Below are 22,629 nucleotides of genomic sequence, written 5' to 3'. Positions count from 1 at the left end.
ATTTTTAAATGTCGTAATTTCGATTGTAAGCATTCATGTTTTGAAATACCTCTTGCTGTTGATTCTTTTTTTGATTATTATACAAGTATTTACAATCTTTAAAAACATTTAGTAAATGTAAGGAGATCATGTTATTAACTACCCCTAGGGTAAGTTATACTAATCGCAAAAAATCGTTTCAAAATCTCCTGATCATTTTGACATTAGAAAAAATTGCAATTTTTTGTGAACGTAGCGCCCGATTCGAATGATTCCAACATTTTACTTATTTTGACAGAGTTAATAATTAGTTACATTTTTGCAAAACCAGGTTGAGTGGTTTCGAAGTTTCAGAGAGAATAGCACACAGATGATTGGTTGACAGGTGAATAGGTAGACAGGTAGGCAAGCCGACAAATAGAAAGATAGACATGTAGACAGGTATACAGGTAGACAGGTAGACAGGTAAATGGGTGGAGAGACATTAAAGTTTTCTGAAATAGACAAGTGGACAACTCGGACACACGTACATAATTAGACACATACAGATAAGCAGATAAGATTAAGTAGATAAACAAATAAACTGTAAGACTGTAACTGTAATTATATATAAATAAGATATTTATTGATTAAATAGATTATTTAATAATTAATGTAAAATGCCACTTACACCTAGTATATAAAAGTACATAGTAATATTTCCACTTCACTTAAACATGCTAACCATTAACAATAACAGACCGATCAACCGATTTCTAAATGATGTTTTATTTTAATTCTTGACTGAGTTTACTTGCAGTCATAATCTACCTAAGTATTTAATAATTTATTTATTATCTATCACGGCGAAGTGAATATTTAATTGAAAAAAGTGATGAAATTAATTTATGATGAGTTTGTTAATTTTAAGGGAGCTCCATTTGCATCGGGAAATGATATATAGGATCACCTTCTCTAATTTATTAATAATATTTAAAATTTGTTTTTAAATGTTATTTTATATCCTAACTTTATTAATATTTTTTGTCGTATATTTGCCTGGATTATAAATACGAATGATGACTTACACTTAGCGTCAAAACGTGTAGAATTTTAAAACTTATTAATGAAAGTTTTAAATTAGTATCCAAATCAAAATTATGTTTACATATACGCGCAAGAAAAATAAAAATATGGTTTTTGATATGTAATATTTCATTAATATATTACCTTAATATATTTGTTTCTGACGAGTAGATTCCACCTCAAGCAAAAAATTATTAAAGCTCCAGAGTGAAAGTTGTTTATCCAATTCGCTTCTGCAAAGTATAATCTTTATATTAGTCTTCCGAAGTATTTGATGGTGCTATAATTTGAACACGTACCTATATCTTTAGGATCGGTCATGTGGAAATGATTTCTGGGGCTATCACGCCCCTAAAATAACCAGGATTATACACAAATATATCTGAAAGCGTGTCCATTATAAACGATGTTGGTATAGGTCGTTGTGGACTGAAATATTTTTTATCTGTTATGATTACATTTGGTTCATATATTTCCTGTGTGTGCGAATAAAATAATCTTGATGTTTTCCAAGCCATTTCACAAACTCAATGTGAATCATAATATTAAAGTGTAGTAGAATGAATAATGAGTTTATAAAACTTTGCGGAGTTGGTTGTTTTATATTTTTGGTCTTCGAATAATCGCATTTTTCATACATACGTTATGTTTAGGTCTGAAATTAAAACTGAGTATATAGTATGAACCAAAACATATAAAAAAAATATATAGATATATAATATAGAACTTTGATTTTTAACTTCCCGAAGAAGTTTGTTTTCATCAAAAAATCCGATTCGCTAATTTTATGTTTTTTCGACGTTTCAAGCCACACTCAATCTTATGAAACCATATTTGGAAAGAGTATGTACTTGAATACTTTAATATGAACATACTAAACCCTTAAAGACCTACTGAAACTGGTTCAATTATAAAATTTATTGATTTTGAAAATTTGCTTTTAGAAAATACTTCGAATTAAACGTGTTCGTTCGTTTTCAATAATGTGTAATAAATTCACTCGGAATACTTTTAATCACTCTTAATTTATTTTTTATTGATTAAGTTGATTATTTGCACATATCAGGAAGTTCATATAATTTGCCTCAAGACAAAATACCAATACCAACTAGTTATGTTTTGTTTTAAAATCCAATGTCCAATATTTCAAACGTCAACTCTCAACTTAAAAAATCTAATGAAGTGCAAATTTTTGAAAGCTCTAACGAATACAATTTGATTTGGCTTATGTTCCAACAGTTTTCAAATGGTCAGTTTAAAATACACTGTTTTCAACGATGTATAAACTCTGATAATAATTTATATTGTCCATGAAATTAATAATTTATATAATTTATGAATTTCCTCTACTGCAAAGAATCTAATTGTATTAGAACACCATTAATTCTGAAACGCTAAAACAAGCGCTTCGTCGTCGAACGTAATTTATCTTCGATAAATAAAAGATCTAATTGAAAAATCGATCAAGTGTTGTGCGTATTTTTTATTTTGCTGCATTTCGTTTAGACGATAATTGATTTTACTTGTTCCAGATTTTTTGTTAGTCTGACATGCCTCTGATGATGTCGACCACAACGCTAACGATCTCGCTTTGCTTTGCAGACTTGTAGAGAAAATTCAGAAAAAAATTGACGTTGACAATAATTATTTTTGCTTTTTAGATTTCACAATGAGTTTTAATTATTAAAAAATTAAAGTTTCATGGACGTTGTCTGTTGCGGAATAATTGAACCTTGATCAAATTATTTCCAATTTTTTGCCAAATGAAGAATTTCTATAAATTCATATTTGAAAATTTAATATTTCATATTTTTTATATCAATATAACAATTATAAATGATCAGAAATGCGTTTATATATATATATATATATATATATATATATATATATATATGTTTAATTTGAGTTAAAAAGTCGGGCGTTACATCAATAAAAATAGTATGAGTATGAATTATTTAAAATCCATACGTTTCGGCTAGCATCTTAGCCTTCATTCAGTGGTAATCAATTTAACTATAAAAATTAAAACTAAATAAATAATATGTTAGAAATTTTATAGAAAAATAATAATAATAATAATAATAATAATAAGACACTTACAATTTTGTATCCTAATATAACATATGAAACCATTATTAATCCATGGTATGAGTATATGCACATTGATAAAATATATATTTTTTAACATCACAGATGGTAAAACACACTAATAAACATGATAACTTAACAAACTATGTATTTACTGTTCGGAGTTTGAGATAGAATTGTCACATTTTTTCTTATAGCAGTATTTAGCATGTGTTCAAAATTTACGGGAAATTTAAAAAGTGCTTTTTAAAGCATATTTTTCACGCTTGTTGCATGAAATTAATAACAAATTATTTGGAATTGCTATAAATATAATTTTTACCATTTTATGTATTATTAAATTATTATTTTCTGCTACGTAAATAAATAAATGGCTCAAAAATATTCGTTTTAAAATAATTGTATTTTGAAAATAATTATGGACATTGATAAGAACTTCAATATCATTTCAGGTAATGACTGATGTATTAATTTAAATTTAACAATTTTAATAGTTTGTATGTGCTAAGACTTTGAAAGTTTAGATGGCCCACTATCATTATAAATCCTTTCTTATATTTGATAGAATTTATTGTTAGAAATTATCTAATGTTGCTTTTACTTTTTTCAATTTGTTGCAGCAATTCGAATAATTTTAACTAATTTATTGAAATTGAGGATATTGATTTCATGCTCTTACTATGGTGAGTGCTTTCTATAATTGCACTGGACTTCAATATGGTATCTAAATATACAGATTTGCAACGGCCAAAAATTTTATAGCCATTTTTATGGTCTAATTTAAAATTAACAAAATAAAATTAACTACAAATAATTTGTTCTCAATTTTAATACAAAAATCAGCGAATATGAATAATTTTCTGATCATTTAAAATTTTCTATTCATTTAAAAATAGAATTCTAATCATTGCGATTTTGGAAATGAACTTTGTACACATTTTCTCAAACCTGAACCTTTTTTTTTGTTTCGTGTCTTTATAAGTTGAATAGTCATATAATCGCAGGACTACCGAGTCAGGCGTATGCTTTGCAACGATTTGGCTGCAAATATTAAAACCTTCCCATGGCTTCGCTTTAGTATTCAAAGCGACAAGTGTTAGGTGTTGAAAACGAGCGCGTGCACGTACGGGAAAGTCATGTAATATAAAAATCGGAAACAGTTCTAGTAGATATTAAAATTATTTCTTCACTCAATTTAGAAAAAGTATTAGTATTTTTCAAACTTCAGAATCTACTTCCTCATCATTAATTATACTCATCTTTTGAGCGTGTTGCTGCGGTTACAACTAATTCACATCACTTTCCTAACTTACTATCAAGCTTTTCAAAAAATTCTTTGGTTTTGAAACCAAATATCCGTAACTAATTGATATATTTATGTACAAATAGCAAACAGGACTTAAAGATTTTATGAGCTGTTTAATTTGATTTACTTAACTAACTAGCTTTACTTAACTATAACTAGGTCTGTTTTTGTAGATGGAAAATTTGTCCCACTTCTATTTGTTCAATTTTATTATTGAAATTTCTATAATAGGAATGATTTTTTATTATTTTTATTATTAAACTATACAGCAATATAGTGTAAAGGGCATTTTCATTGAAAAAACATATTACTATCTATACATTCAACCGATATCGCTACTGCTAGGATATCAGACTGCTCGAGGATATCGAACCTGTGGCTGGGACCTTTGATTCAAATCCTACTCTAACCACTTACGTACAAGGAAGCTGATGTCAAAACTTGAAAAAATAATGAAAGGTAGTGCTTACACCGAACGTTTTTGATATTTTTACCTCAGCATCTAAAATAAACAAATGCTTTAATACGAATCAGTGATGTTAAAAAATATCTACATTTACGTAAATGTTACTTCTCTGAAATTAGTTTTGCAAACAACTTAAGCAGAATATGCTGATCTGATTTTTTTCTATTCTTGGTGAATTTTACCTATTTTTATGCCATATTATACAAATAATAAGAGTAGTTAAGAATAATTTGTAAATTCACACAAACTTAGCTGTATTTGATAATTAACATCAATTAACAACATTTTTACTGTAGTCGGAGAAAAAGTTTTATGGTTTCTATTTTAGTGCTAATGATAAAAATATAGGTTAATTCTCGGATGAAATAGAAATGTTATGGTAATGCTATGTTACGGGTCTATAATCGTATGAATTGGTTGGTCTTCCGTCAAAAAGAAGTCCCTATTTGTGAAAATATTTTAGTTTTTGGGAGAATGAAGCATCTAATTCAAATTTTTCAAAGAAATGTTGCTTGTGTTGCAAAAGGAAGGCAAAAAATTTTTGATTTTTAAATTAAAAAAAGCATTTTTTTGAGCTGCCAAAAAGAAGAAATCTGTTTTTGAGAAAGCAACGTATCCGATTTGAATGAATCAGAAGACATTTAATTTGTAATGATGGGGACTCTTCATTATTAGTTTTCAGCAAAGATAGGCCAAGCCGTTATGGAGATATGATACTAAAAGGGAAAAAAATTCCGTTTTTAAGAAAACAAAGTATCTGAATTAAATGTTTCAAAAAACGTTATGCTCTCATTGCATAAGAAAAATTTGCAAAAATTAGGAAACATTTTTTTTAATTCCCGAAAAAATGTTTTTTTAATCTCAAAAATGATTTGGATTTTAGGTTTAATTTTAATTAAAATTTAAAAGCTCACTTATATAGTTAAAATAAATAATATTTACTTTGCAATTCAGTTCATATAATTCTTAAAAATATAAGCTAAGATCTTTCATTCTAACATCGCTTATTTACATTTTGTTCATTTACTTTTTATGCAAACTTATATTAGGTTGTCAAATATCTCCCTTCCGCCTTTTTGTATTATAAACCAAAAGCAAAAGAGCGAAAGGGAGATATTTGACAACCTAATATAAATGTCATCGTCTAATTTATTCATTTATTTACTTTCCATGTAAACACATATAAATGTCGTCGTCCAATTTATAAAATACTAAAGTTTTGTCTACAAAATACGAATAATGAAAGTTGCAGTATTTTTAATAATCTATTTGAGAACATTTAATATTCTTCGAATATTTATTTATGGTACGTGAAGTTCCAGCAATTTGCATTAGGGAGGTATTCTAGTGTAGAAATTAAAAAAAAATCGATTTTTTATATCATATTTCCAAAGTTTAACTATCTACGAATATGGGTACAAGAAGGTTTTTGAAAATATGAATTATTTTTGGAGATAATGGCATTTTACTGACTCGGTCGCCAAACTGGTTTGGCTTCACGCAAAACTTTAAATGCGTTTTTCTCAGAACAGACTTTTTCAGTACTATTGACACGATTTCTCGAGTTTTACGCGACCGATTCACTTGAAATGTTCAGAGAGTCTTGTTTATAGACCGATTTGTAGCTCGTACTAAGATCATCCCCAAATTACAATTTTTACTATTTTTAAAAAAAATCGAGAAACTCAAAAAACAGTAAAAAGACACTTTTTTCCAAACAGTCGCCAATTTGTAATAAAAAATGGTTACTCATCGCTAGTTTGGGCGATTGTGACATCATAGTAGATAATCTTTCGAGGGCTGAAATCATGTCAAGACTGATTTTTTGAGACCCCCACTTCATCAGCTACCAGTTTCTTTAATTTTCAACTTTTTTTTAAATTCTTGTATTGTATCTTAATAATATTAATAAACAAGTGGTAAAAAAATTGATAGTAAAAACATTCATTGTTTTCTTTTAAAACACTTTAAAAAATGACCTAAAATTCATCGCACGATGCTATGCCCACTTATTTTTAATGAATGCTTATATGTGAATAAGTCTTACAGCAAAATTTTATCCGAGTTTAGCGTAGAACATTTTCCACAGCTTTCCCTTACCCATGGAAAAAATGAAAAACGTTGAAATGAATAAAAAACTCAACAACAACGGCTCTTTTATTATTTCATGTGTGCGGTTGCATTCAACTGTAACGCGAAACACGCAACAAAAACAGCGGCGTGCACGCGAGAGAAAAAAAACTCTATCTGCAGCTCGCATAAAATAGAAGTGCTGCACGGCTAGAGCAATTGCAGCGGTAATAGTACCGCGAATATAAAAATAGGGTCGCGTTAATTACTACAATAGAGCGAGTGGGCTATTATTGCGTGTAGTTATGCATAATGATGAGTGGAAAGAAAATGTAATGGATTTCAGATTGGTTTTAAATGCTGAGCATGTTTGTTAAGTGAAATTTCCTAGGTTAGATGTAGATTATGCTAACCTCAGAGATGTTTCCCTACATGAAAGTTGCTGCGTAAAATAAGTTCACGATATCAATTTATAGCTATCAGTTAGGTATGGAAAACTTTTGATTGCGAATAATGTATCTGGTTTTCTTATGTTTTCCTCAATACATCAAATTTAGTAACTTCTTTTAGGGTAAGTTATAGTAATCGCAATAAAATCAGAAAAATAATTTTTATAGCTAAACTTTGGATATTTGGCGTACCTTGGAAAATATATGTGAGTGTGTAGGTATGTGCGGATACAATTACGGATGGTATAGATTGCGATTTTTCTGTAAAATTTTTATAATTTAGGGCAAATCTTGAACCTTAGTCCTATCTGTTACTAGTATTAATATATCAAAATAAAAATATTTACATATTTTTTATATTTTACTATTATGCTTTGTTAGTTCGATTGAAATATGCCTCAAAGACTCAACTTTCTTTCTTGATACCTTAAAAAAGGGAATAAGATGGAAAAATTATAATCTGATCTAATGTACATAACTAGACTAAGTCTAGTCCGTAAACTTAGTTCCTCAATGGTGGTAATTGGGGACACTGATTTAACCTGATTTTTCAATTGTTTTATTGTTTGCTATCGATAATTTAAGGAGCCCAAATTTCGCGCTAACTTTAAGTAATGTTAGCACCGACCCTCAAAAAATGAAAAAAATTAAAACTTTATTTTTACTATCGTTATCAGTGACTTCTTTGCTATCCGTTATTTGCTATTTGTAACTTCCCGTAGGGTAAGTCATAGTAATCGCAAAAAAATCGAAAATGAAAATTTTTATATATCTTTACATCTCAGAGGTTTCTGAATATTTTGGCATACCTAAGAAAAAATGGATGTATGTGTGTGTGTGTGTGTGTGTGTGTGTGCGGATACAAATTTTCGTCAACGATTTCGGGAACACGGATGAAGCAATTTGAATAATTCCAAAAACATTCGATTTGTATTGATAAGGAAACGTGCTGATTAGTTTTTGGCGAAGGCAGGTCTAGCCGTTCCGAAGATATGGGAAAAAAGTGCCAAAAACGGTAACTCAGTTTTTAAGAGAATTCGGAAGAGAGCGGTTTCGGAGATCTAGTAGAAAAAAGTAAAAAAAACACCATCTGGCGGTCAAGAATGATCATTAGACATATGCACATTAAATTATCAGATATTTTATAGAGATTTTAACAACAAGTATAAATTTTGTTCACTTTCCTATGGGTTCCGTACCAATGCCATGCCATTCCCGTGACGGCACGATGCCATGCATCCATTAGACAACGGCGCGGCGCTTACCCGCTTCGATATTTTGTCTCTATGTAGTTAAAGCAGTACAATTGCTTTGAAAAAAAGTTAAGAATTTCCAAAATATTTCAAAATACATTTTTCTTCAGAAAGTCTTTGTTTCAAAAAAAAGTAAATTTTTGTCAAAAATTTATAGTTTCTCAAAAATCTAATTTTTCAGAGTAATTTTTTTTCAAAAATGTTTGTTTTTTTAAAGAAAAATAATTTTTGGTACGAGAAGTTCCAGCAATTTGCCTTACGGCACGATGCCATGCGCCCCACTAGTTGTAATTATTTTTTAGTAGTAAATATTTTATCATTTACACATAAGTTCTGTATTTATAACTGCTAAAGCATAAAACTGATGGGTTTTATTATGTAATGAGTAATGAATTTCAAATACTTTAATCATATTTGTATGCAGAGAGTAATTCTACATTTATCGAGCCGATAATAAATTTTTTGAAAATAATTAATACTTATATCAAATAAAAAAATGACAATTTTTTCGTCAATTTCCCTATATTATATTAAATTCTGTAAATAATCTTATGGAATGCATACGATTGAGTATGCAAAATATTTATGTATGTAATATTATATTTTATATAATATTTTAGCAAAACATTATTTATCAAAAGCTTCAGTCTTGAATCACATAATTTCAAGTCAAATCTGCTTTAATTTGTAAATATATTTCTCTACATGATTTGAAGTAAAAATAGCCTTTCAGGGAATTGGTAAAAGAAATCAAAATTAGTCACAATCAAAAATAATTAGATTACAACTAGATAGGAACAACTAACAGCTTGTCCCCCATATTAGCTTTCGTAAAATAGAGCTTAATCACAAAAGGTTTTATATAACACATTCATATACAAAATTGTTCATTAAGTGTTTTATGTTTGAACTGACATCAGTTTTATGGAAAAATATGGCATTTGTAACATTACAATATTATCTATAATATTGAAAGGCATCCATTTTATATTGTTGCGTACAATTAGTTGACGGTAAGCACACATAGTAAAGAGGCACAATATACCCTGCATAGAGAATGAACCCAATGAAGGGTAAATAACTTAATTTGCACCTGTCTTCTGGTCTTATCAATCGGCCGTAAAATCTAAGCAGGATATTAACTGTAAGCCGCGCATCAGTTACATTATCATATATATTCTAGAATAAACAGATAACTTGCTGGCCACAACAGCTTGCCGGCTTCTCTATATCCTAAAACTCGACTCTTGGCCCCCATCCCCGAGACGAACTTTATTAACTGTTTGATAACACGCGCTACTATGCTGTCTTTATGATAAGTAAGTGAACCTGATGGGTAGGGAGCTAGAAATAAATTTATTTTATTAGAAACATATATTTTCCACAAAAGAATTTTGGAAAAGTCAGCATATTTGAAAGAAAATATGACAAGCGACATTATATCACGAACAGCAAATTTTTGTCTTTAAGCGTTTTATGGTAATTGATGGACAATAAATTCTTCACCAAATTATTTAAAAATGCACGATTTTTCCTGTTGAATGAAATATATAGGTATTTGCATACTATATATTGAAATATATAAGTATTCACAAACTAGCTTTGTTGGTCTTGAAACCATAGACTATCAGAATGATATGAAATATCAGTGATATATGATGTTGCTTTAAATTCTAGATTAAATTCATTTTCAAATAGAAATTTATCTTCAGCAGCGATGCTACATTGAATTAAAAATATAATATAAATATAAAGACCATGCTAGTAATTAAAATACACAAAAGCAATATCAAATGGGTCAAGAGTCGTCTTGTCTGCTGAAATTCGAACGATTTTAAGTACAAAGTTTAGTATAATTGCTTACAAAACTGTTAAGTTTGATTTTTCTTCAAAAGTAAAATATATAAAATACCAAAAGCATCACAAAAACTTGATCGCTATTAACTTAACATTCATCACAAAAGAATTATATTTCATAGCAAAAGTAAAGTGATAATAGTTTACATGATTTTAACTTTTGAACATGCTTCAAATAAGCACTTATATACAAGGAAATTTTTGAAAAATTTGTGTATTTTACATAATTTTATTCTATTTTAAATTTAGACCGGAGAAAAATAGCTAGTCAGAAAAAATGGTAGGATAAATCTTATGTATATTATTGTAGCTGTATTGTAATCGTAATAATGAATTTGTTGACAATTATTTATATTACACCTTATTTTGATCGTTAAGTAAAATGTTTTTCTAAATACTTGCTTAGTTAGTATTTCAATTTTCTAAAGTGAAAAATTTATTCAAAATTCTTTGATAATATTCAGAACTTAACAAATTTTTAGTTATAGAAAAAAATGTTTATCGATACTATCATGTAGTATTTGATAGCTCTAATTTTTTTTATAGTTTGCTTGAATTCTGTTCTTGATACTTCTTTAGTTTGAGTTTTATTTCAATATTTCCAACTTCAAAATTCAGGACATTTTTGGAGATAATATATTCAGAACACAAAAAACGTGTTTAACATAGCTTTTACAAAGTATTTATATATTTATAACTATTTATATTTTTACTTTATAACATATTTTTATTTGTAAACTAATTCATTTTTCTCAAGACTTTTGTAGTTCGAGATATTTTTTTTCAATGTACTCAACTTCAACAGCTATTTAGACATTTTTGAAAACTATGGAGTCAATTCTTTGGTAAAATAGACCGTAACATATAGCCATTTTTTATATAAAATAGTACTAAAACCTGACAAAATACTATGTGTTTGCTGTGCAATAATAGTCCATGCTATGTATTTGATAAATGCGATGTATTAATGGTACCAAAAACTGTTAAAATGCTATGTATTTGATGTGCGTTTTACATATAAAACCTAAGTTCACGTATGTATTTTAAAGCACACCGTAAAGAGACAGTTATGACAACATTCTTCTTTTCAAAATTTTGTGCGTTTTTTAGGTTAGGTTTTACATCTAGAACGCCCGAACAGCAAATACCTATCATTTTGACAGTTTTAGTACCATTTTGTATGAAAAAAAGTAGCAAAACATAGCGTTGCCTTGACATTTGTCTATTTTATGACAAATGTCAAGGCAACTGACAGAATTTGCTCAATAATAGTATATTTTGGAATATACATTTGATATAAATTTTTTTTATTTTATTTTTATTTATATAGTTAACTAAAATTCTATTCTTAATCAATCATTTATAATTAGAGTTCGAAAATCTTTTTGTACCCAAATTCAACAATTACTTAAGCATATTTCGAAATGTTTGAAATAAAATGTAATGTGCTGTTATTCATATTATTATTGTATTATTCCATTCTATATTGTTATATGTTAGTATTGTTATGGACAAATTCCAAAAGCAAAATTAAATAAATATTTAATAATAATTTAAAGACATTTTATATGAGACTTTTCCCTTATATTAAAACTTTATCCTACCATTTTATCTGACTAGCTATTTTTCTCCGGTCTAAATTTAAAATAGAATAAAATTATGTAAAATACACAAATTTTTCAAAAATTTCCTTGTATATTCCAGCCCTCAGCCTATGTATGTCAGTCTCTCGAACTCGGATATATACCTCGAATCGTTGTTATCTTGAGCGTTGACAGCGAAGAGTTTTAACCATGAATCTTTCAACGCGATTGTGGATTTCTTTTAATGGCAGAGGGCGGTATAAGGGGGTGGCGCGGCCCCAATTCACGGCACGCATATTCGTTTTTATCACACGACACCGCGGTAAACGCTTTTGTTTATTTTAAACCAGAGGGTATTGTGCTCGAGACAGGTTTGAAAAGTGTGTGGGGCCGACGGCGTACAATGAGATTTTCTGTTACTCAGACGAATTAAAATACTTGTATTACGTATTTGCATATGGAAATGATGATTGGATACTTTTAGGATGAAATATACTTGGGCGTTCTTTGATAAATCTCTTATTTTTTTTTATCGGAAAGCAGACTTAGTACTTTGTTTTACTAGACATTGGAAATCTTTCTGAAGATATTGTTCATGTAATGAAATGATATACATTTAAAAGTTAACAATGATAATATTTTTTTGCTATTAGTATATGATCTTCATGCACTTGCTCATTCACAAGTATAGACTTGGGGTCCAATTCTAAGATAAAATAGAAATGTTATGGTAATGCTATATTACGGGTCTATAATCATATGAGTTCGCGAATGAGAAATAAATCAAATGGCCTTGCATCCGCGGTTTGATAAGGCGTGTTACACATAAAATCTAACCTATAAACGCACAAATGTAAGTGCAACTTTGTGATGTCTATTTAATAACACATACGCCAAGTTATGAAATAGAGAACAAATACATAAGAATATGGACCCGTAACATTTCTATTTTATCCATGAATTGTCTCCTAAGATACCGTAATCTGTTACTTTTTATTTATCACAAATGATCAAAAATCACATTTTAATTGTTAAAAATTAAGAGAGGGTATTGTCTAGGTTAAATTATCTAGCGATATAAAAGGCGATATTGAAACTGAGTTGCATTTTATTCAACAAATGAAATTTACCTATACAATTATTGAAATGTTTTGAAGAACTATTAATTATAGATAGGTTTATGTAATTGATAAATTATCTTTACTTTTTTTATATAAGTCAATTTTAAATATGTTTGAAATATATTTACGTATTCAATAAATATACTCAATTCAATAAATTTAAAAAAAAACGACTAACTGACCTTTCTAACATAACAATTTTATTTTTATTAAAATGTTTATAGATTTAAATCTATTATATTTTAATAAATATTTTGTTGCAAATAATTGCAATGGAATATACTTGAGAGATATTAGAGAGATTTTAACTTTTTCTACTCGCGAATTGCGAGATTTATTTGTATTTTGGCGCCGGAGCGGTGGCATCAGAGCGCAAAGAGTTAATAATCCCAAATATGCTGAATTGAATTTTTTAAAATACTTCAAAATAAGATATACATTGAAAGATAATGAAATTTATTTATTATTTCTTGTTGAGGAATCCAAAAAGACGGTTTAGATATTTTACTGAGCTTGAAATTTCTTACAATGATGATCGCATTAATTCATTACTTAATTTTATAATTTATAATTGAATTAATGATTTTTTTAAAAATATTCAAGATTTGCATGAAGGACTGTGAAATTTAATCTGAATAACCTTTAATAAAGCAGTGAAAATGCAGTTTTAAATGATTAATCATTTAAAACTTTATATCATTATTCTCTCATAAATTTAATACTGACCTTTATAATCTATAAATTTTTTAAAATATATAAGTTTTATATATATTATTCAATATATATTAGGTTGTCAAATATCCGCTTTTTTGCTCTTGGTTTATAATACAAAAAGGCGGAAGGGAGATATTTGACAACCTTATATAATGAAATGTTTTAAAATATATAAGATTTACATTGAAGTAATACGCAATTTACTCTCAATAACCATTTCTAGTTAGGTTCTGTTTAGGAAATTGATTTCGAAAATGGCGATTTTTAATATCAAATTATTTCTTTAAATTGTTTTCAGCGATACTATATTTTATAGGCTCATTAAATTATTGGTGAATGTAATAACTTTATTATCGAATGAGTACAAAACAATTAAAGTATTGGAAAGTCTTAATTTCAAAAAATTTTGAATTTTTAAACATTTCTAATATGTTAATAAGTATAAAAAAGTTTTTAAACAGTTAACAATTTTTCAACTGTAAACACTTTTTTGTGTGCATATATTTGTCAATCTATATATACATCATTTTTCAATACATATTTTGATTGACAATGAATAAATTCATACCACAAAAAAAATGTTTCAAGATTTTTATAAAAAAATTAACTGTTTAGAAATTTCTAAAAATTTTGATTTATAAAGACTCTAAACTATTTTCACATGCGGATTATAAATTTCAATGTGCTTATTTAACTGCACTTACAACTTACTTAATTTTATGAATTTCCGATAATGTATGCATACACACTATACACACGCACACACACCATAAAGTAGTATAGTCCAGTAATTTTTCTTCAAATCTCATTCCAATTTAGTAAATTTCAAATAAGATAACAAAATTTTATTAATAAATAAAGGTAATTGCTATGCTACATTGTCTGAGTATTCCAATTTTGTAATATTTTCTTTACATAATGCATCTCGACTAAAGTATTTTCGGCAAGTTTTCGTCACCAGTTACTTCACTACTTGAATATTACATGTCCTTCGGTACTGATATATTGGACCTTGTATTTCGGTAACTGATATATGCACTATGCTTTCAAGACCCTACATCTCTGCGTGGTCATTTCCCGTCTGTTTTACAAATGATGACTCATTTATGGACCCTTCTAAGGAACTTTCAACGCCCTACCGATATGTGTATGTACACCACATGATACAAATGGCACCTTACAAATAAATAGTTTCAATATATACTATATATCACATGCGAAGGGTCTTAAATCTGACATTTTTCCATTACGTTCTTAGTACTTTGATATAGGGTATTATATTTTTCAAACAATGAAGTTTTAGAAATTGCTACAAAATATAGAATCTAGAATTAATTCAAATGTTTTATAAGTGGAACGATTGCTTTTATGGTCCTATTTCTTATCTTTTTCGCAATTTTTAACTTTCCGAAGGGTAAGTTAAAGTAATCGCAAAAAATAAAATTCATTTTTTTTTCATATATCTTTGCGTTTTAAAGGATTCTGAACATTTTTGCATACTTTAAAAAAATGGATGTATGTGTGCGTGTATGTGTGTGTGTGTGCGGATACAAATTTTCGTCGACGATTTCGGGAACACGGTTTCGGTTAACCGATTTCAATTATTCAAAAAACATTCGATTTTTCTATTCGATTCCTATTAATAAGGAGACATGCGGATTAGTTTTTGGCAAAGGCAGATCTAGCCGTTTCGAAGATACGCGGCAAATAGTGCCAAAAACGGTAATTCAGTTTTTGTGAGAACGGAGCGTCCGATTTTAATGATTCAAAAACATTTTACTTGTATTGACAAGATGAATAACGGACTAAATTTTTGGGAAGGCAGGTTTAGCAGTTTTGGTGATCCAGTAAAATAACGTAAAAAACTGCCATTTTGGCTGTTAATAATGATCATTGGACATAGCACATCAAATTATTGATGTTTTATGGCGATTTTAACAGTACGTATAAATTTTGTTTACATTTCTATGGGTTCCTTAACATTGTTTGTCTGTTAGACGGCGACATGGCGCTTACGCGCTTTGATATTTCGTCTTTACGCAGCTAAAGTAGTACGATTGCTTTGAAAGTTTCCAAAAATATTTCAAAATGAAGAAACCATTTTTTTCATTTTTTTTTTTAAAAAAAAAAACATTTTTTTCAAAATTTAAAATTTCTCAAAAATCTATTTTTATCAATGTTTAAAAAAAAATCAATCTTCTTCAAGAAAATATCTTTGGTACGGGAAGTTCCAGCAATTTGCCTTAAGTCTTTGCTTTCAGCTAAATAGACAAAATAACAAAATTTTAACTTAAATAACTAATAGGTAAATTAACAAAATTATTGCTGACCAAAAAAATGACACAATCATACCCAGTAGTCTCTCCTACTCATAAATTAATATAATATTAATCATTGATTAAGCCGATTATTTACAAGTTCATGCAATTACCCCTAAGGCAAAATGCACTTACGTGAGTAAATGAATGCATTTACATTAGTAATTTAATCTATAAAATAAAACGAATAACTATTAATTTTAAAAATGCCACTTACACCTAATAAAAATAATGTAAATGTATGAATTTACATTGATAATTTAATATATAAAATAAATCGAATTACTGTTAATATGAATTAAATGCGTAGCTACTATATTATGTATAATTAATGAGAAAATTTATGATGAATAATTGTCTTTCATAATACCCTTAAGTTAAGTGCAAATGTTAGTTTTGTTCTTCTTTAAGTATTTCCATCTAATTAGTTATAGAAGATTAATTGAATGGAAAATGCAAATAATTCTTGATATATATTTTATATATTATGAGAAGACCTCCTCTTATGCGCAAATAGGGGTTTCGTCCTTCTTGGAATTCCATCAAGTTACAAGTTACAAAAATCTGATTAATAGTGAAATTCATGCAATTTCTTCATATAAATTTAAAATATTATGATATGGCCTCCCCTAAGGCGCAAATATTGGTTTCGTCCATCCTCTTTGACATTCCTTCAAATGTGTTACAAAAGTCTGAATAACTGTTAATTTCATACAATTTGTGTGACCTTTTTATGACCTTGTGATCAAATCTATGTGACCTCCCCTTATCAAAAATAATAGATTCGCCCACCTAGTGCTAAATCGTCCAATCAGATTCGTGCTAATATATCTGCACGTACAGGTGCACGACTAAGACGTGCTCATGACGTGCTAATATTGTGCAACCATCTGAATCGACATGTATATTAAAAATTAGTATATCAAATACTGTCTAGGAACAATAAGTAAAACATAAATGAAAATATTCAAAAAGAAAATTTAAAAAAAAAAACATTTTTGTAACAAAGTTATTACCAAATGAGAGTCTAATATGGACACCTTTATAATTAAGCAAAGATATACTTGAAGGTATTTATATGAATGGCTTCATTTGTCACTTGCCAATGGAAAATTGCTATAGCATTTTGTATTCCCTTTGTGAATTATTCAAAAGTATATGATTTTCAATACATATTGATTTATATATTTATATATTATACTAATAACATATTTGATAAAATATATTTTATTAATTATATTTCATTTATTTTTCAGAAATCCAATCCAGAGAACAGAAGTCATTCATCAATAAATATTTCAGAAGTAAATTGACAAACTCACTAAAGCAAATATTCAATTTAATTTCATAAAAAGTGCACAAAATCCAAAGACATCGATGGTACCATACAAAAGAAGCGACTATTAAAGAGTATTAAAGTAGTGATTAATTAATAAATGTTATTGGACTTTTTGGATTTATTTGCGGACTAAAAATGTGTTTTGTTAGTGTTAACAGTGTTGTGCAATATTTCGCACATAAGTTTGACCACGAAAACTGAACCAATTAATAAATCTTCAAAACAATGGACCTTTTAACTATTACATTTAATATATGTGTTTCTATTTTGGCATTTCAAACCAGATAACCGATTTAGATGGAAATTTGCAATGAAAACTACCTCTTCGTTGACATTAGTTTATTATATCTGATAAGATTCCAAGTGTCGGTTGGAAGACTATGATACCAGACTGGACATTTTATTCTTCTATTTAGTCAAAATATACCAGGCTTTATAAAGATAAAAGTGGAGATGCTAAAGAAAAAGTAAATATCTATGATGATAATTTTGTTGATGAGAAGAACTTCAATATAAAATCCGTTGAAGATACATTAGTTATGAACACTATTTTTAAAAGCCAAATATTCCCTTCTGGTCAAATAATTTGCCAAGTGTAGACTCGTAGTATTCGTGTTTCTCGATTTTTTTAGAAATTTTTCAATGCGAATTAGTTTATCGTAATTTTAGTGTCTGTGCAGTGTTTTATAAAGGCCTTTATAGTGTTTTAGTGCAGTGGTAGTGCCTTGTTCCTGGTTCCCGGTTCGTGGTTCCTGGTTCCTGGTTCCTGGTTCCTGACCAGCTCTCTTCTGAAAATCACGAGGTAATGCACAGTCCTCTTTTAGCTTAAATAAATATTTCATAATATACTGAAAATTTATCTTTTGTTTTCTTTATTCTTCAGACAACAAATTGGTAATCGGGATGTTCCAGAAGAATCGGTGATTTTAAACAAAGGTCAGTGCAATTTCATTCTTAGGCATGATTTCTAAGGGTACGGTCACACGTCTCGTTGAGTCTTAAAACCTTTTTGCAAAGTTATTAATAAATTGTATCAAATAGAATGTAATCGATAATTTTGTCCAATAGAGAGGTTTAACCGTAAACTAGGGTATAGTTAGGAAATTGTCAAATGATTATATAATTAATATTTATTTATATTTTTGTAGTGTGGATAAAATTGTGACCGTACCCTCCACTAATCCACAAATTTTTTTCAGTCTAATAAAATATTTTTTAAAATAAAAGTGAGTGTAGTAAGTGATAACATTCGCGTAAATTAATTAATTGTTAAAACAAAAGTGCCAATTAAATCAATTTTGCATAATTTCGCGTAAAACGAAGTGTGTGTGTGTGTGTGTGAAAAAACTGACTCTGCAATTTCGCGAAGAAATGCTGACATCTATGCAGTCTGAGGTGAGAACAAGTATATGTATCAAATTTTATTTTAGTTATAAGTGATTTCTTTTCATTGAAAACTTGTACGTATAATAGTAATCAGCGTACATTATGAATTATGAATCATAAGTAAATTAAGCACTAATGGTTATTTTGTTAATTTACATCTTCTTAAAGAAATAAGAAGGAAGGACGTCCTAAATATAGTTCTAGTGAACCAGACACACTAAATTAATGTGTGGAATTTTTTTATTTTAATAAAATACAGATGCGAATTCAGAATGAAAATAGTATTGATATAGTTTTTGAAACTTTCTAGCAACTTTCTGAAAAAATACGCAAGGGAGATAGCTTTTTAATTAAAAAGCTAAAAATGATGAACAAACAAGTTCTTATAAGAAAATTTTAAATCATTTATTAGTTGAGTTTATTCTTCATTATTATCATTACCATTATTATTATTTGTACTGTTATATTTGTTACTCCTTGTATTATGGCATACATAAAATTTACCTGAAAAATATTAATTCATATTTCACCTATCAATTATATGGTGTTTAGAATAGAACGATAATATTTACAGTTGGAATGGCATCGTTAACGCAAATTGCTGGAACTTTCAGTACATTTTTTTTGTTTTTTTAAATCTTTGAAATCATTTGGAAACTTCGATAAAATAGAATTTAAATATTTTGATTTTTTTCCAAACCTATTGCGCTGCGTATTTATTTTAGAGACAAAATATCGAAGCGCGTAAGCGCCACATCGCAGTTTAACGATTGAACATTGGTACGAAACCCATAGCAATATAAACCAATGTAATAATTATCAATTTTTTTATAAAATATCTGATAATTTGATGTGATGTGTATCTCTAATGATCATTTTTTCCGCCAAATTTTGTTGGACTTTTTATTGGTTCTCTGAAACCGCTAAATCTGCTATTCCAAAAATTTATTCGGTTCTTAATTTTGTCAATATCAATGAAATGTTTTTAGAATCGTTCAAATCCATTTTTGTTCATTACCATTTTTGGACCTTTTTGTCCCGTATCATTGAAACGGCTGGATCTACCTTTGCCAAAAACTAATCAGCACGTCTTCTTATTAGTACGAATCAATTGCTTTTAGAATTATTTAAATCGGTTGATCCGTATTCCTGAAATTGTCGACAAAAAATTGTATCCGCACGTACACACACTCACGTACATTAGTTTTTTCAACCTCCCAAGCCAAATTGTTCAGAAACTATAGAAATGTAAAAGTATATAAACATTTTCAAGTTCGATTTTTGACGATAACTATAACCCTACGGGAAGTTAATTAAATATAAGGCATAATTTAATGACAAATGCATATCATATTTTCCAATCCTTCTTCAGAGTATTGATCATTAAATAGTTGCTCTCGGTAAGTTATTACAATATATGACAAAATCTCGTGCATTGCAAAATGTTTATAAAATTAACGAATATATTAATATCCCCCTTCCGCTTTTTTGCTCTTGGTTTATAATACAAAAAGGCGGAAGGGAGATATTTGACAACCTATTATAAATATAATTATTAAACATTCATATTATGTAAAAATCAATAAATGTTATGTTTATTCCACATCACGTGCACATAAACCACGACCACGACTATCAAAACCTGGGTTGGACATAAAAATTATGAGCACTTCACCTTTATATACCGAAACTATTAATTTCTCGCTCTCGGCACATAACCATGAGTTACGTGCAGATACACACCATCAATAAGTCAGTCAGATTCGAGTTGCCCCTCCGAGTTGTGAGGTCTAGTATGCGCTGCACCCTAATCCCCCCAGTAACGAGTAAGTGACTTAACTCATTAAGTGATTTTTTACACCATTCGATGGCGGGTGCGTTTGTTCTCCTCTTTTCGAACTTGTTAGTAATATGTTAGGATGATTCACACTTGGGAATGACTACAGTTTTTTCCTAATTTTTAATGTTGTAAATATTCATATCTCATTATTTCAAATTGTATTTTTTTTATTTAGATTTTAGAATGTTTATATGCACTCTCTGTGTCGAATATTTTTTTGCGGTAACATATATAATTTTTATTGTTAATATACAATAATATTTAGACCCATTCTTAAAGAATAACAAGTAAAATTTTAAGAATAACTTGCATGCCATCGTACCTTAAATTAAATTATTGGTACTTCTCATACCGTAATTTAAATTGAAAAAAAAAAATAGAAAGTTTCGCAAATTAAAAAAAATCAAGAATCAACTTTTTTTAAATGTTGGACTTTTCTGATTTTTTTAAAAAAATTTTGTATTCTATTTTTGTCTTAATTTTGAATTTTTTCCCAAAGCAATCGCGTTGCGTAGCCGTTAATAACAAAATATCAAAACGCCGAACCGTAGTCTAACGCTTACTAAACATTATGAATCTTGGTACCGATCCATAAACATGCAATCAAAATTTGTATATATTACTAAAATCTTTGTATAGTATCTGATATTTTGATTTACATATGTCTAATGGTAATTTTTGACCGACGAATGGCACTCTCCGAATCTCCGAATCCACTGGAACTACTCTTCTTCAAAAATGTTATCAATTATTTGTTCCGTCAATACAAGTAAAATATGTTTTGAATTATTTTCATATTGGATGTTTCATTCTCTCGAAAGCTGACTTTTTTACACGTATCTTCGAACAGGCTAGAATTGTCTTTGCGAGAAACTAATCAGCACGCATCCTCATCAATAGAAATCGAATGTTATTTGAATAATTCAAATCGGCAAATTCGTGTTATAAAAATTGACGACAAAAGTTGTGTAAATATGTGTATGTAAAATACATACACATATTCACACACACATACGTACATCTTTTCTGACATGATTTATAAGTTATGATAGAATTTATCATAACTTATGATCAGAATGTTTTGAAACCTAGAGATATGCAATCGATTTTTATTTTCGATTTTTTGGCGATTACTAAAACTTACCCTACGAGATATTAAATATGTTTACTAGTAAAAATAGATCATTCCTGGCAATGCTGCATCAAATTAAGTATATATTATCATACACACACTCACACAAATAAACTTTATATTTTCTCTAATGTAATCTATAAGTTATGCCAAGATGTTTAGAATGCTTTGAAACGTAAAAATTTGCATTCGATTTTCATGTTCGATTTTTTTGTGATACCCCACGAGACGTTAAATGTGTTCATGAGTAAAAATAGACCATACCTGGCATTGCTACTAAAAAATTTAAATAATATAAAATATGTTATATACAGATAAGAAACCGTTGAGTATTTTTAGTAGTATCATCAAAAAAGAGCATAGTACTAGGATTGCTGATCCTATCTCAATATTCAAGTTTTTAAAAATGATCCTTACTTATTTGACTTGGTTATAGACTAAATGTGATAAAACTTGAAGAATTCATAATTAAAAAATAAAAAAATAAAAAAAAACAATTAAGAATAAATTAAAGATATAAGATAAGCTGAAATAAAGCACAAGTTCTGTTACTTCAAATCAATATTAAAAAAAAAACCTTCTCATCGCAATATGATCTCGCCTTTAGTTTGACGTTAGTGTTTCGTTTCGTTAACGCACGACATCGTTAACGCGTCAGTTCGC

General features: G+C 28.4%; 1 protein-coding gene across 1 annotated transcript in view; it reads left to right on the top strand.

The window, feature by feature from the left end:
* The first annotated feature begins 18,926 nt into the window (after window positions 1–18,926).
* LOC113371104 (opioid-binding protein/cell adhesion molecule homolog) overlaps window positions 18,927–22,629 on the top strand; it is a 353,176-nt gene continuing 349,473 nt past the window's right edge. The window contains exon 1 of the mRNA XM_026611749.1: window positions 18,927–19,003. The gene's annotated coding sequence lies outside the window, so the exon portion shown is untranslated. The remainder of the gene's footprint in view (window positions 19,004–22,629) is intronic.

Source organism: Ctenocephalides felis, unplaced genomic scaffold (assembly GCF_003426905.1).
Source record: "Ctenocephalides felis isolate EL2017-DRISC unplaced genomic scaffold, ASM342690v1 CF-g0.4_SCAFFOLD_01492, whole genome shotgun sequence".
Classification (NCBI taxonomy): Eukaryota; Metazoa; Arthropoda; class Insecta; order Siphonaptera; family Pulicidae; genus Ctenocephalides; species Ctenocephalides felis.
The sequence above is the reverse complement of the archived record's forward strand: the minus strand, read 5'-3'. Positions and strand labels throughout refer to the sequence as shown.